The sequence below is a fragment of the Oncorhynchus clarkii genome, chromosome 9 (genome assembly GCF_045791955.1).
Source record: "Oncorhynchus clarkii lewisi isolate Uvic-CL-2024 chromosome 9, UVic_Ocla_1.0, whole genome shotgun sequence".
Taxonomy (NCBI): Eukaryota; Metazoa; Chordata; class Actinopteri; order Salmoniformes; family Salmonidae; genus Oncorhynchus; species Oncorhynchus clarkii.
In genome coordinates this window covers 26,135,740-26,151,609 of record NC_092155.1, presented here as the reverse complement: position 1 = coordinate 26,151,609, position 15,870 = coordinate 26,135,740, and positions in this window count along the sequence as shown.

Genomic DNA, 15,870 nt, shown 5'->3' with positions numbered 1-15,870 from the left:
ACCTCTTATTTCCCAGACAACCACACTAGAGAAATAATTGCAGTTGGGCATTTTCATCCTGGGGCTTGAAAGAGTCTTGTCAAGTATGTATGACTACTGACAGCGGATCGAACATGATCAAAGCATTAGAGCTGAACAAATGGACAAGACTAGGGTGTTTCAGACACAGGCTACACATTGCCATTGGTAAGTTTTAACGTCTAAAAACACAGAGCTAGTTAGAAAAACAACGTAACTTAAAAACAATATAACTTAAAATGCAGAATAACTATTGTACTCTTAATTTCCTCTGTTTAAAGTTATAGCTGATTACACTGCCTGATCCTTCTTATAAGTTAAGCCAAATATATACAGCTATATAAATATATAGTATTTGTAAGTGTGTGCAATATCCAAACATTATTGTATGTATTTATACATTAGCCTATGGTTTCAATATATGAATCTATCCTCGCAATAAATGATCCTGTTTTTTAAAGCAACATAGCTCTCTCAATCACAACAGTTGTATGCAAATCTATAGATGGATTGCATTTGTAATCATGTCCAGAGTCCATTCTGTAAATTGCTGTAATTACAGCAGATGCAATGTTATTGAATAAAAGTTGATTCAAATGTAATTATTTTTCACATTTTTACTTTTTCCAGAGAGGAGTGTCCAAAACGAACCTCGGGTTTCCCGGGCCACAGAAGTGTGCAAGAAAGTGGTCAGCACATTTTCCTATAGTTGGAAGAAGCAGAAGGTCCTGACAAAGTACACAGGATAAACTGAGCCTCCCCTCCACAAGCTCATCACGGAATCCCCGACAAGGTGGGGATCTCACCTGCAGATGATGGTAAGAGTCCTTGAGGCAGACAAAAAAAGCACGGCACCTTGCACCCTCCTGGCAAGACATTGAGGTCTTTGAATCTATCACGGCAGCACTTAAGCCCCTCCAGGATTTCACAGATGCCCTGTCAGGAGAGACATACGTGAGTGTGTCCTATCTGAAGCCCGTCCTCCATTTGTTCAAGGCGGAGGTTCTGAAATCAAATGAGGGCGGGGCCAAACTGACCCGAAAGATTAAGATGAGGGTCCGAGATTACCTGAATGACAAATACACCGACCCTAAAACAGATGAGCTGCTCACCATAGCTACCTTTCTGGACCCACGGTTCAAGACCACCTACATCACCACTGAGAAGCTGGTGGAGGTGAAGGTGAGAGCTGCCTCATAGACAGAAGCCCTCCTGGTAGGGAACACAGATGTTGGAGACTTCTCTCTTGAAGAGGACCATAGTGGGAAAGAAGCTGGCACTGCTCCACAATCAGCAAAGAAGTCCAAGAAGAGCCTTGGGAGCTTTTTTAAGAAAACCAGTAGTGCACCGGCCTTAAGAACTCAGAGACAGGTCATCGAGCAAGAGCTGGACAGCTACACTCTGATGATGGCAGCAGACAGTGAGGCTGATCCTTTGGATTGGTAGCGAGTTCACACATTCAACTTCCCACAAGTGAGTTGTCTGACAACTCTATCTGAAATACTTAGGCATCCCTGCCACAAGTTCACCCTCAGAGAGCATTTAGCACTAGGGGCAATGTGGTCACATGCCACAGAGCAACTTTGAAGCCAGAATCTGTCAATAGGCTGGTGTTCCTGGCACAGAACTTGTGAAGAGGGAGCCAGTGAATTGTTACATGGTAAACTGAGAAACATACACACTGTCTGGTTAATGCTTGAAGAAGTTAGTTTGAAAAGGTTAACAACTTCAATTCAAAATAACTAGTGTTATGCTGAAAAAAGACTGCACTTATATTTAGCAGGAAAAAGTAAGCCATTTGTAGCCATTTTCTTTACATCCCAAGTACTTTAAATATTTGTTTATTGAATTTTACTGCATATTTGTTTTCATATATCTTTTAAGTTTCATGTTTGCACAGGATTACGCAGAAGTAAAAAAAATAATGTGCCCCCCCCTTTCTGTTTCTATAACGTTAAAAGCAATATTTTGTCATTTATTAACTTTGAAGGGCTCATAACATGTATTTTTTTTAAACTATTTAAATTTAAAAAAAAACAATGGTACAGTATATATAATATATATGTTATCGTCCGGACAGTAGAAAATATTGTGATATTAATTTTTGTTCATATTGCCCAGACACGGCATTCTCACTCACACCTGACTCCATACAGATCTGACCCAGCTCATTACACGCCTAGGAACAAAAAGACGACCCAACATACATTATTGAGTTGGTGAGGATCTTATGATGCATGTTTTACAGTCAGGAAATAAGTGATGTTAGTAGTCAAATCAGAGTTTATTTGAAGGGGTGGGTATAATTTGTGGAACGTTCCAACAGGAATCTGCAGAATAAGATACCGCAGTGGGCAATTTAATTATGTTTTTCACTCACCACGTTTATTCCGAAAATGTCGCTCCTCACTCTGGTAACCTATGGACAAACATTAAGAATAAGTTAAGTGGTGAGTTTATGCCTATTCGGCAGCTAGTTAGCTAGGTAAATTGATCATGCTACTCTGTATGCGTTGTTTGTTGGCATCCTTGTACTTTACGAAGTTTTGGAATAGATTCCTATTGGAACGTTCCACAAATTATACCCAGTCTATTTGAAGTGCATTTCACATGCGTCTCGAGTACACACTTTACATCCTTAAAAAAGGGAATAAAAGAATGTCGGGAAAGAGGAATATGAAGTACTGACTGATGACCAGGGCTGTGTTTCAAACTCATTAAAGACACGCCCTCGTCCACTTACAGCAGCCAAATTTGTCGTCGGTCCAAATGATTAGTCAAGCAAGGGAAGTTTTCAACGTAAGCCCCTCAGCCCTCGTTTTTAATAGAGTTTGCGAGTGTACAATTATGTTCCCTTTTTTAATAGAGTTTGCGAGTGTACAATTATGTTCCCTTCGTGGCCTAAAATGCCCCATAATTCAATTCACGATTATTGTACTTCCACTAAGAAAAGTCCGCCAAAAATTAAAACCTCAACGTTAATATGGAGTCAACATACAAGTGCAAGTAAAAACGAATGTAAATCAGTTCAATTGTGCTACTAATGCACAAACACATCTAGTTTGTTTGGGTTAGCTTTTGGAAATTGTAGAAATAAAACACTTTCCTTCTTCAGAAGTTCCAGCTAGACAGGCTAACGTTAGTTAGCTAATTAATTTGCTAGCTATCATACAGTAGGCGTATAAATAATTATATAGTTAATATAATTAGACATGCAATCCTAATTGACTGTAGCTCATATAAAGCACCCACAAGCTGAAAACACAATCATTGCAGGATGAACAAGTGACGAATTCCAAACACGAATTTCCGGGCAAGGCAGTCCATTTAAAAATAATTCCTTCCTTCCATCTTCGCCCTGCAAGTGTATACTCGTCAGATGTTATACATTATCGGAAGTGTCCACTTCATTTGAGGGCTGAGGAGTATACACTTGCAGGGCAAGTGGCGAGGAAGGAAGGAAGGAAGGATTTTTAAATGGACCTTGCCCTTGCCCGGAAATTCATGTTTGGAATGCAGCCCAGTACTGACAGTTCTGCTCTTAGAGCAGCAAAATCTAGGTCTAGTTGAGCGGCAGTGCTGATAGTTTACTTGAGCTGCTTCTAGACCAGCAACATCAAGATAACACAGTACAGAAGATCCAGTTGACTAAAACTACTCTTAGAGCAGCAATACCTACTGTGATTGACACAGTTATGCTCCAAGAGCAGCAGAACTCTCTGTGCATTCATGCTGTTACTACTAGAACAGCAAAATATTTAGCTGGCTAGTTAGCCTGCAGGTTTAAATTGTTTACTATCAAGCTAGCTTGATAGTAAGGCTAAAACTGCTATATCTAGCTTGCTAGTTAGCAAAATTTAATTGTTTTCTAAATTGGTATCTAAGGCTAAACTGTTGGCTAGCTAACATTAGCTGGAAAAACATTTTAGCAAACTAACTTTAGCTTGCATCACATTTAGTATTTAATAAATTATTTAGACTAGCTGGAAACAGGACATTCATGTGCAAAATGAATAACTTTCTAGCTATATTCAACTTACCTTGGTTTGCTTTCTTGCTACTTGCTCCTGCAGAATTTATTTTCTTAATCTTTACTTTTCACCCTCAAATGCTTTCGAAACCCATCAAGTGACACATCTCCTCCTCCACCTACTCTTAGTTTGGTATTCTTCTTCTTCCTCTATGATGTAATAGTGGTCCGCAAATCAACGTTAAAGGTGCATGCCGCCACCTACTCTGCTGGAGTGTGTTGCCAATCATGGTTTACAACATTTCTAAATCCTCCTACCTAACTCAGTACTTCTGAGAAAATAGAAAAGAGCACTACTAACTTCTAATTAACCTTAGACCTTCCACCATTCCCAAAATGTCTTCCAACCCCATCCAACATCAATGACCCTACACTTCAATCTGTCCCTCACTTCAACAGACTTACAACAACAATATAACAACACATGCTCCATCATTTCATCTACCATACACTCCAGACACAAACCATTCACATGCTTGCCAACCAGATATAATGACGAGTTCAATGTACAGTGTTCTAAGCGCAATCGAGCCAACACCACCTCTTCCTTCCTAATCTCACCTTTGAATCTTGGTCATCAACCTTTCTTTGGAGGGCATATAAATGCCGGCCCTTGTGCTCAGTGTCCCATCTCTTTTGCCACACATCTATAAACATGGCTCTGATCTCTACCCAATGGAACATTAATATAAATTGTATCTCCAATCATAATCCTTTTGTTTAAGTAAGTAACATGTTTAAGTAAGTAAAACTCCCATGAGCAATATTGAGGCGGCTTACTCTCATGCTTACCCAATAAAACCACACTAAATCACAGATTTGGCAAATCACCGTGCACGTTAGGCTACACATCTTGAAATATATTGAGACAAATTACAGACCTTCAAGTAGCAAAATATAACTCAATTTATTGAACTATAACGACACAAGGCGAGACCCAGATGCAGACACGGGAGGCAGATAGTTTGAGCTCTGATATTTATTATAGTCCAAGGGGTAGGTAAAAGGCAGGTCAGGGACAAGCAATTGTCAGAACCAGGAGGAAGAGAAAAACAAGAGACTGGGGTAAAACAGGAGCTAGGAGGAAACCGCTGGTTGACTTGGCAAACAAGACGAACTGGCACAGACAGACAGAAAACACAGGTATAAATACACAGGGGATAATAAGGAAGATGGGTGACACCTTGAGGGAGGTGGAGACAAGCAAAAGGACAGGTGAAACAGATCAGGGTGTGACAGTACCCCCCTTCTATGGGTGCCACCTGGCGTTCTACCTGGACGCATACTTGGTTTACCAGGGTGCCGGCGGTGGAAGTCAGCAATGAGTGCTGGGTCCAGGATGTCTCTAGCGGGGAGCCAGCACCTCTCCTCCTGGCCATAACCCTCCCAGTCATCCAGGTACTGGAAACTCCTGCCCCGTGGTCGAACACTCAGGAGGCGTCTCACCGTGTACGCCGGATGGACATCGATGACATGGGGAGGAGGGGTGGGTCTGGAAACAGAAGACAAAGGGCTGTGAGACACGGGCTTAATCCTAGACAGGGTACGGGGTAACAAAAGACAAATAGCAATGGAACTAAGGACTTTAGAGATGGGGAAAGGACCAATGAAATCGGGAGAACTTTTACAGGACCCCACCCAAAGGGGCAGGTCCGGTGTTGATAGACATACCCTCTGCCCAATGCAATAGCGAGGAGCCGTAGTCCGGTGGTGGTCCGCTTGTCGACGATACCTGGAATTGGTCATGAGAAGCGCCGCCCAAGCTCTCCTCCAGGTACGCTGACAGCGGCGGATGAACATCTGGGTCGAGGGTATGTTGACTTCATGCTCTTGTTCTGGGAACAACCCCATGGAGCACTCGAAAGGGGAGAGTCCCATGGCCAAACAGGGAAGAATATTCTGGGCATACTCCACCCAGACCAGTTGTCGACTCCAGGTAGTGGGGTTGGTCGAGACAAGGCATCTTCTTGATGCACCCATCCCGTTAGCGGGATAATTTTCGTCAACCACTGCTGAATTGCAGAGCGCCAAATTCAAATTAAATCACTAAAAATATTAAATGTTCATGAAATCACAAGTGCAATATAGCAAATCACAGCTTAGCTTGTTGTTAATCCACCTGGCATTTCAGATTTCAATAAAGCTTTTCGGCGAAAGCATACCAAGCGTTTATGTAGGCACATCTCTCTCAGTAGGAAAAATATTACAAACAGCTAGCAGCCAAGTAGATTGGTCACGAAAGTCAGAAAAGCAATAAATTAAATTGCTTACCTTTGATGATCTTCGGATGTTTGCACTCATGAGACTCCCAGTTACACAATAAATGTTCCTTTTGTTCCATAAAGATATTTTTTATATCCAAAATACCTCCATTTGGTTAGTGAGTTATGTTCAGAAATCCACAGGCTCAAGCGGTCACGACATCGCAGACGAAAATTCCAAATAGTATCCACAATGTTTGTAGAAACATGCCAAAGTTTTTTATAATCAATCCTCAGGTTGTTTTTACAATATATAATCGATAATATATCAACCGGGAATGTAGCTTCTTCAGAGCGAGAGAGAGAGAGAAAATGGATGCTCCAAGCTTTTGCGCATACAAAACGCTGCGGTCACCCAGCCATACAATGACGCGATGTGATCTTTCTCGCTCATTTTTTAAAATAAAAGCCTGAAACTATGTCTAAAGACTGTTCACACCTAGAGGAAGCCATGTGAAAATGAATCTGGTTGATATCCCTTTAAATGGAGGCAAGGCATCCAATGGAACAGAGAGCTTTCAGGAAAAACAGCACTTCCTTGTTGGATTTTCCTCAGGTTTTCGCCTGCAATATCAGTTCTGTTATACTCATAGACAATATTTTGGCAGTTTTGGAAACTTTAGAGTGTTTTCTATCCTAATCTGACAATTATATGCATATTCTAGTTTCTGGACCTGAGAAATAGGCAGTTTCAATTGGGTATGTTTTTCAGCCAAACACGAAAATACTGCCCCATACACTCAAGAGGTTTTAAGGTTGTTTCCAGGTCTTGGTTCGCTCGCTCCTGGCCGTTGGATTGGGGAGGGGGGGGGGAATCCGGAGGACAGGCTGGCTGACGACACAATAATGGTGCAGAACGCCTTCCAGAACCAAGAAAAGAACTGAGGACCCCGGTCGGAGACCATGTCCATCGGGAGTCCATGGATCCGGAAGACATGCCGGAGCTGGGTCGTCTCTTTGGCAGAGGGTAGTTTGGGGAGAGCAATGAAATGGACGGCCTTTGAAAACCGATCCACTACCGTCAGAATGATGCTGTTGCCATCAAACGGAGGGAGCCCAGTGACAAAGTCCAGGGAAACATCGGACCAAGGACGATGAGGGACAGGTAGTGGCTGAAGGAGGTCAGACGGAGCTTGCCGCAGAGTTTTATTGTGAGCACAAACAGTGCATGCGGCAACAAAGACAGAGGCATCATGAACCATTGTAGGCCATCAGAAACGTTGTCGGAGGAAGGCCAGGGTTCGACAGGAACCTGGGTTGCAGGTAAGCCTGGAGGAATGAGCCCATTCCAGGACCCGGAACTGGACTGAATTAGGGACGAACAACCTGTTAGCCGGGCCCCCTCCAGTGGCAGGCTGGGAACTTGCGGACCAGGGTGTCAATAACCCAGCCCACTGAATCCGCAAGGCATGAGGTAGGGAGGATGGTCTCGGGGTCAGAGGGAGTGGCAGTGGAACTGTATAGGCGAGAGAGGGCACCAGGTTTCACATTCTTGGACCCTGGGCGGTAGGAAATGGTGAAGTTGAATCTGGTGAATAACAGAGCCCACCGGGCCTGCCTGGAGTTAAGTTGCTTGGCTGTCCGGAGATATTACAAATTCTTATGGTCGGTCCAAACCAAAAATGGATGTTCTGCTCCTTCAAGCCAGTGCCTCTACTCCTCCAGTGCCATCTTGACCGCCAGAAATTCTTGGTTACCTACATTGTAGTTTCTTGCTGCAGAATAGAGATGACAAGAAGGCACAGGGATGGAGCTTTTGGTCCTGGGCAGACCGCTGGGACAGGATAGCCCCCACTCCAACGTCAGAAGCATCAACCTCAACCACAAACTGACGGGACGGTCCGGATGGACGAGGATGGGGGCTGTAGTGAACCGATGCTTCAGGTCCACAAAGGCTCTGTCAACAGCTGGGGACCATGTGAACGGTACCTTGGGAGAGGTGAGTGCAGAGAGGGGGGCTTCCAGGGTGCTGTAGCCTCAAATGGAACGGCGGTAGAAATTGGCAAACCCAAACGTTGTAGCTGCACCCTGGACGTAGGTTGGGACCAATCCTCTACTGCTTACAACTTTTCAGGGCCCATCTGGACATTTCCCTCAGCATTGACAAATCCCAGAAAGGAGATTGTAGAACATTGGAACTCGCACTTCTCCTCTTTCATAAATAGCTGGTTCTCCAGGAGGCGCTGAAGGAATTGTCGAACATGGAGGATGTGTTCTTGGGCAGAACGGGAAAAAACTGGATATCGTCGAGGTAGACGAACACAAAACGATTTACCATGTCCGGGAGCACATCGTTTACCAGGGCCTCGAAGACAACGGGGGCGTTGGCGAGACCAAACGGCATGACTAGGTACTCATAATGTCCACTGGCAGTGTTGAAGGCTGTCTGTCTTCCACTCATCTTCTTTGCGTATCCGAACCAGGTGTTAGGCATTCCGAATGTCCAGCTTGGAAGAGATGGTAGCCCCCTGGTGAGGTTTGAAAGCCGATGAGAGGAGTGGTAGGGTGTAACGATTCTTCATCGTTATGTCATTAAGACCCCAGTAGTCAATGCACGGATGCAGGGTCTTGTCCTTCTTTGCCACAAAGAAAAACCCTGCGCCGGCATGGGTTGCAGAAGAACGGATGCTTCCAGCAGCCAGAGAGTCCTCAATATACTCCTCCATGGCCTCCATGGCTGGATAAAGAATATAGCCAACCACAAGGTGGTGTGGTGCCTGGGAGAAGGTCAATGGCACAATCGTAGGGACGATGCAGGGGAAGAGAAGTAGCCGTGCCTTGCTGAAGACCTCCAGGAGGTCATGGCACTCTGCTGTGTTTTCTTGGAGACAAGAAAATCCCAAAACAACAGGAACATGGGGGGAATCAATGAGGTGAAGCTGTATTGACTCACTGTGATTGAAATTGGCCTATAGCATACTGTTTATATTTTAATGCAGTCATCTCGGTTTTCATTTGAAGCGTCTTTTTCCATGTCACTTGTTGGTTTCAATTGCAAAGACATTGACAACTTTGTATTTGTAGTCAACTGTGTTCTGAAGTTATCGGTGGTCACAGAGAGACGGATAAACTATCTGATTCTATGTTTAGTGGAGATCTTCTGTGTATAAACAGACGTGGGAGGGCAAAAAAGCATCTAATGACGCACTTAGCTGTTCTATGAGTGGTGTGAGGCAGGCGTTACATGACGAGCATTGTCAAGTGCAACATTAATAACAATGGTGTTGTTAAACAGCTCTGAGATTTAACGATCCTCCTACGAAGGTTCTGATAATGAACTTAGCCAGATACTTTTGGGAAACCGGGCACTGGATGTTTCAAGTCTTGGTGTCAACCTGTGTGTTCCACAGTTCAGCCGAGTTTGGACATCATGTTGTCCACATTCAGCTTCAATGTACTGCTCTGTCAGGTCCATATCAACACGGGTCAGCATATCAGCTTGTATCCTGGATGCTGATTGGACAAGCAGCGTTCTGAGCCAGGTTGTATTGGTTGTCACAGGCACAGTATGCCTGTTAACAGTTCCATCTGAAAATAATAACTGTGCCTCCATAAGAATATCATGTTCATGTTGCTTTCCGAATCATCTCTTGTATTTATCTCAACTCGCACATTATTTCACCTTGCTTCCATCCAAGCATTTTGTTTGGTATAGTGCTTAATATAAGTCTGCCTGTTCGACCTAGGAAACAGTTTCACTTTTGCTAGCTAGCCCAGACAACTTTTTCCAGGAGAAATCAGGCGAAATCAGGCATCAACGTCATTATCATGGATATATCCAAGTAAATGCCAATAGAAAAAGCGCTACAATAAATTAAAATGCAGCTTGTGTACTGTCATTCCAGGTGCAATGTTTGATGTGTCTGAGTTAGCTAAGTTGGCTAGCTAGCTAGCCAAGTGACAAGAACATTACCCAGCCTGCATAGCAACCATTTTGGTTTGAACAGAAGATAATTTTTATTTAGCAACTATGCAAAAATAGTTAATGACTGGGTCAGTCTGTAGCAACACGACCAAAATAACAAACAACCAGATTTTTGTCTGGACTATATCTTCTGGTGGTGAAAGAATGACATTTTACAAATGTACTTATCAAAATAATGTTTTAATGAAAATGTGTAATTCGTTGTTATTTTAATATGTTAGTATTATAAAAGCAATAAGGCATGCAAGGCAATATCGCATCGGGACGAAAACCGGCGTTTTCCTGTGACTGTATTCATGATACAGCACTGCCTCGTGTGCCTTATTGCTTAGATACGGCTTATACCAAGTGATTTTTTTCTCTCTTGAGCTTTGGTATGTCTCTCTGATGCATTTCAGAGACTTCAAAACATACTTCCTTTTGTTTTATTTTTGGCCTATATTATTTGCCATGTATGATCTGCAAACCTGATCTCCTCCGGCAGACCATTCCAAAGTCTAGGAGCCCTAATGTCAAATCCACAAGGATTTCCTGAGTGGTGATGTGGTGAACGCTGTTGGAGTTCAGGACCATGTGGAGATGTAATGGAGAGATGAAATGCCCTATGGTGACGAGTTCTTTGAGTTAACATGGAACAGACACACACAGTGCTCTACCCCAGGGGGTGTGTGTGTGTGTGTGTGTGTGTGTGTGTGTGTGTGTGTGTGTGTGTGTGTGTGTGTGTGTGTGTGTGCGTGCGCATGTGTGTGTATTCATGTGTGCGTATGTGTAGAGAGGGGATTACTTTGGGTTGGAGGTTAAGGACATTTTGTCAGCATGAGTGCTTTGTGCCATGTGAAAGCTCTGGGGCTATTGTTCATTTTTTAACCAATGGGGTCCACCCCTTAAAATAGACAGGGTATTTGCTGAGTGACTGTACGAATGTGCCAGCCTCATCTCTGGGAGCCATTCTTTTCATTTTTGTTTGGTTTTGTGACAAATTAACTGACCTCAGGTCATAATATTCAGTAGTCAGTGGACCCCACTGTGACTGCTGCTACTAGGTGTTACTACTGCCTATTTCGACCAAATCCAGGAGTATGGCACACTAATACCATTACAGTCCATTACAATGCAGGAATGACCAAACTAAATGCTGGCTCCACTGTTCCTCCAATTTATGTCAACCTAACCAGGAAGGTCTGATAGGAGATGGCTAATTGTGAGCTAAAAAAAAGTAACAGACTAAAATCCAGACTAAGACGTCATTTTTTTTCTGGAGAACCATGCTAATTTAAAAGTCTGTGGATATACAGTATTTACTACAGAGGTCGTTTTTTCTTTGGAGCGCTCCACTAAGCTGGGCTTGTCAAGCTGTCAACACATGCTATGAATAATGCAATAGATGACTTGTGTTAATGTTTCTTTCTTAATTATTAATTGGACCTTCTTCTGAATACATCAGTATTCTTTCTCTTTATGATATGCCTATCTTGAAAGAAAGTAACACTATATTGTGAAGCCACCTGGCGTTTTTAAGACCTCAGTGACCTATACTGTCAAGGACATTTACATGTACTGTAGGATAAAGTATTCACTCTATAGGGGTCGAAACACACACGGTTGCATCAAACAGTAAAAGCACGTCTTGTATCGTTCCTATTTTACATGCATACAGCTGGGTAGTGGCTAATTATATTCAGACTGGCTTAGACACAACAAACTCTGTGCTATTGGAATGATTGGTTATCCATAATAACTAAACACCCTGATACCTGTCATAGCTAGGGGTTTGCAATAGTTACCCATTTATATGGAACATGTACTAGAAGCTAGGGAGTTAATATATGATGGGTTGTTCTTGACTGTTATGGTGTATGACAGTAATGCACATTATGCATTACAATGCTGTCTCTGGTAACTCACTGTAGAAAGTGTCACGGCCGTTGAATGAAGAGGACCAAAGCGCAGCGTGGGGAGCGTACATATTCGGTGAGCGTACATATTCCCTTTATTTAGAAATGACGCCGACAAAAACAATAAACAATACAAAACAACCGTGAAGCTTGAGGGCTATGTGCCACAAACAAAGTAAACTTCCCACAAAGAAAGGAGGGAAAGGCTACCTAAGTATGGTTCCCAATCAGAGACAACGATAGACAGCTGTCCCTGATTGAGAACCATACCCGGCCAAAACATAGAAATACAAAATCATAGAAAAACAAAACATAGAATGCCCACCCCACATCACACCCTGACCTAACCAAATAGAGAAATAAAACGTCTCTCTAAGGTCAGGGCATGACAGTCCCCCCCCCCCCCCCCCCCCCCCAAAGGTGCGGACTCCGGCGGCCCTGGTGTGGGACGTAGACCCCGCTCCACCTCTGGCTCACCCCGCTTTGGTGGCGCCTCTGGTGTGGGGTGACCCTTGCCGCCGACCCCGGACTGGGGACCCTCTCTGCGGGCCCCGGACTGAGGACCCTCGCTGCTGGCCCCAGACTGGGCACCCTCGTTGCGGTCCCCGGACTGGGCACCCTCTCTGCGGGCCCTGGACTGGGCACCCTCGCTGCGGGCCCCGGACTGGGAACACTCGTTGCGGGCCCCGTTCTGGGCACCCTCGCTGGAGGTCGTCGCTGGGGGCTCCGGACTGGAGGACGTCGCTGGAGGCTCCAGACTGAAGGACGTCGCTGGAGGCTCCGGACTGGAGACCGCCGCTGGAGGCTTCGTGCCATGACTCCTCACTGGAAGCTTCGTGCCATGGATCACCACTGGAGGCTTCTTGTCATGGATCATCACTGGAGGCTTCGTGCCATGGATCATCACTGGAGACTTCGTGCCATGGATCATTACTGGTGGCTTCTTCCCATGGATCATCACTGGAGGCTTCGTGCCATGGATAATCACTGGAGGCTTCGTGCCATGGATCATCACTGAAGGCTTCGTGCCATGGATCATCACTGGTGGCTTCTTGCCATGGATAATCACTGGAGGCTTCGTGCCATGGATCATCACTGGAGGCTTCGTGCCATGGATCATCACTGGAGGCTTTGTGCCATGGATTCATCACTGGAGGCTTCGTGCCATGGATCATCACTAGAGGCTTCTTGCCATGGATCATCGCTGGAGGCTTCTTGCCATGGATCATCGCTGGAGTGGAGAGACACACAGGAGGCCTGGCTCTGGGAGCAGGCACAGGACTCACCAGGCTGGGAAGACATAAAGGAGGCTTAGTTCTGGGCACAGGCACAGGACTCACCAGGCTGGGGAGACATATGTCCTTGGCCGAGGCACCGGATACACTGGGCCGTGGAGGCGCACTGGAGGTCTCAAGCTTAGAGCCTGCACAACCCGTCCTGGCTGGGTGGTTATCTTCGTCCTGCAAATGCGGGGCGCTGGCACAGGACGCACTGGGCTTTGTAGACGTACCGGAGACACAGTGCGCTGAGCCGGCGCAGGATATCCTGGACCGAAGAGACGCACTGGAGACCAGGCGCGCTGAGCCGGCACCATCTGTCCTGGCTGGATGCTCACCCTAGCCGGGCAGATGCGGGGAGCTGGGATGTAGCGCACCGGTCTGTGGACGCGCACTTGCTAGCCGTGTTCCCTCATAACGCTGGCCCCTTTACCAGCTGCCTTCGCCTTCCTCTCTGCTTCTACCTGCTCCTACGGCAGGCGATCCTTTCCGGCCAGGATCTCCTCCCACGTTCAAGATCCCTTGCCATTCAAAATGTCCTCCCACGTCCATTCCTCCTTACCACGAGGACCAAAGCGCAGCGTGGTGAGCGTACATATTCCCTTTATTTAGAAATGACGCCAACAATAAACAATACAAAACAACTGTGAAGCTTAAGGGCTATGTGCCACACACAAAGTTAACTTCCCACAGAGAAAGGAGGGAAAGGGGCTACCTAAGTATGGATCCACATCAGAGACAACGATAGACAGCTGTCCCTGATTGAGAACCATACCCGGCCAAAACATAGAAATACAAAATCATAGAAAAACAAAACATAGAATGCCCACCCCACATCACACCCTGACCTAACCAAATAGAGAAATAAAACGTCTCTCTAAGGTCAGGGTGTGACAGAAAGAAATTACCCAACTGTTAAATATGAAAGTAAAGTCTTGATGAAAGTTTTATTTGACACAAATAGGTATCATTTAATGTTGTTGATAACACAGGCTTCCATGTACGACATTATGAATGCCTTGTCTTTGAACAGTATTTTGAGTTCGTTTCGGATGTTCTTGGCAGCAATAATTTGATTCTGAGATTCAAAAGTCATTGTTTTATATCAATCACCTAGTCTCCGACAGGTCTTCAAGTCAGCAAAGGTCTTATTTTCAATTTCCTCAAGCATCTCCTAGTGGGGTACATGTGGATATCTGAATGTGTGTGTAAATAAAATTGTGATAACAAGTACTGTGATAGTGATAACAAGTACTTTAGTCCAGGCCTCTAAATAGGCTCACTTCACTCTTAGAAAAAAGAGTTCCTTAATAACAGTTATTCGGCTGTCCCCAAAGCAGCTCTTTTGAGTTCCATGTAGAACCCTGTATGTAACCAAAAGGGGTTCTTCATAGGGTTCTCCTATGGGGACAGCCAAGAAAACAGTTTAGGTTCTAGATAGCACCTTTTATTCCAAGTGTATAAAAACAAGGAATCCAGGGAGACAAATGAAGTTTGCAATTTACCTGGAACATTTCATCATTCATTTTGACACTTTGAGCTCGACAGTGGCCTGTTTAGGCTTGATTAAGTTGCCAGTATCTTCTCCCTCTCCATCTGATTATGTATCATGTTCACCTTCACACATTCTGAAAAGAGAGAGACAGATCGCGTTCTGCCGTTATTAGCATGCAGGGCATATGGCAACTCACATGCTGGGTGTGAGAATGGACTTTTCCCGGCAGGCCCAAAGCAGGGGGGAAAGAGATTTGACTTCAAACGCAGAAGCAGTTGCTTCCTGTGCCGAGACCAAATGTGTGAGCGGGCTGCAACAGTAGCGTCATTACAACAGGGTAGGATTTGCCAGACATAAACCCTTCTCTAGCAGCCAGTCAAGGGAACCGAAAGAACAAATGGTCTCCCAAGGCTACCATGTGAGAAGCATACTGTTAAATGTGTGTAGAAATCCAATTGTGAGGCATGAGGACGAATACAAAACAACCAAATGGGACTTACAGGGATTGCTTTGTCTGCTGATTGTTATGCATGGGGCTTATTTATAATCAGCATGGAAAATCTAATTAAGCTGTTTTCAAGTAATGAACTGATTAAGGGGCTTATGAATGATTATTACCTTGTCATTTCATGGTTATTATATCAATGTAATAACAAGGAAATTGATGACAAGACATTCACAAGTTAAAGGAGATACATGACACGCTCTACGTCTTTGTTATAAATCTCAGAGGGACTTGTCATTGAGTAAGCCACTTTAGAATGGTCAATGGGCCTGGCCGGTGCAGAATTCATGGAGAGCACTGATCCACACATTAGTCTACCAGTCACAGTCAGCTACAGCATCTCAATCGAGGTGAACCATCGTCGAGGTGATGAAATGTGTTTGGAATGACGAAACGCCCTGCGAGTGTTGGTGGTTTTGCCGGCGTGAGCGTCGTTAACAGGCGATAACATTTAATTAGAGCTG